This window comes from Lissotriton helveticus (assembly GCF_964261635.1).
Source record: "Lissotriton helveticus chromosome 1_1 unlocalized genomic scaffold, aLisHel1.1 SUPER_1_unloc_9, whole genome shotgun sequence".
Taxonomy (NCBI): Eukaryota; Metazoa; Chordata; class Amphibia; order Caudata; family Salamandridae; genus Lissotriton; species Lissotriton helveticus.
The window spans coordinates 3,970,651-3,972,148 of NW_027611736.1; positions in this window are offsets into that span (position 1 = coordinate 3,970,651).

Consider the following 1,498-nt stretch of genomic DNA (forward strand, 5'->3'; position numbering starts at 1 on the left):
CTAGCACATTGTACCCCAGTCTACTCGACTCTACCCAACTCTACCCTTCCCCGATGTACTCCATTCTAGCACATTGTACCCCAGTCCACTCCACTCTACCCAAATCTACCCTATTCCAGTCTACCACACTCCACTCAAATCTACCCCAATCCACTGCACCCCAATCTGCCCTATTCACTCCAATCCAGCCTTCCCCCCCCAATGTACTCAACCCCCACTCCACCCTAATGTACCACTCTACACTCCAATCTACTGCACTCTACCTCACTCCACTCCAATCTCGATTCCATTCCAATGTATCCATCTCCACTCCCCCACTCTACCCTATCCACTGCCCTCACTCTTCCCCAATATATCCCACTCTACCCCACTCCAATCTAGCACACCCCAATCTACTCTAATATACCCCACTCCAATCTACCCCATTCTACCTCTTGCACTCTACCACACTTTACTCTACTCAAACGCTGTCTGTAGTTTGTACGTTTTTTACACTAGGAATTGCGATTTCTTAATTGTGAATCGGTAAAAATCGCAATTGCTATTTTTGGTACAAATGGCCCTGGTGAGCAGAGAGGTCAATGAGAGGGTTAATTCCGTGACATGTGGAGATGACCACTGGGTGGGGAGGAGTGGCACAGCTGTCCTTGAAGAAAGAAAACATCCCATTGTGTAACGGGATAAACTGTTGATGTTTCTGGAAGATACAGCAGGGAGCATGGTTTTCTCCCCACAGTCGGCCTCTACTGGTAATTTCTCTTAAGCAGTGCATGGTGACTGTGCAGTGGTCCGTGCATTTACACAGTTTAGCCAGTGCACACTTTCCCTCAGTGCTCTGTAAGCGGCCTGCAGATGTGCGCACCTACCTGTAGAGAGGGGTGTTTTAGGATGTACTGAGTACCTCCAGGAGTCTAGGGCATGTAACGTGCTGTGCAATGGTGTGTGCAGTGCACACGTGCATTTACACAGTTTAGCCAGTGCACGCTTACTTTCAGTGCTTTGTAAGCAGCCCGCAGATGTGTGCACCTACCTGTGGCGAGGGGTATTTGAGGGTGTACTGCTGAGTACCCCCAGGAGTCTGGGGCATGTCACGTGATGTGCAATGGTGCGTGCAGTGCACACGTGCAGCCCTCCCTTGCCATCACCTCGTGCCTGAGGCCCGTGCCTTGCACTGTTTCTGCCTCGGAGGTAACATGTGCTCTCGGTGGGCCTCAGTCTGCAAACCCTGGCTGCAGCTCAAACATTAAACGAACCCACATTGGAACCGAAAACCATTCGGAAAATAATAATACGCAGAATTACTGCGCCCCTCGCATCTGGAGACGAAAACAGCCAAATATGAGCTTTCCTGCAGTTTCCAGAACTGGATTTTTTCGTAGAATAGTCTTTAATCAAATCCACGTTGCGCGCCTCACAAATATTTAGAGTCGAATAATCCCATCAGCAATTAGAGCAAAGAAACGCGGCACACGCCGCTTCTGGCTGGCGGCATCCCGGG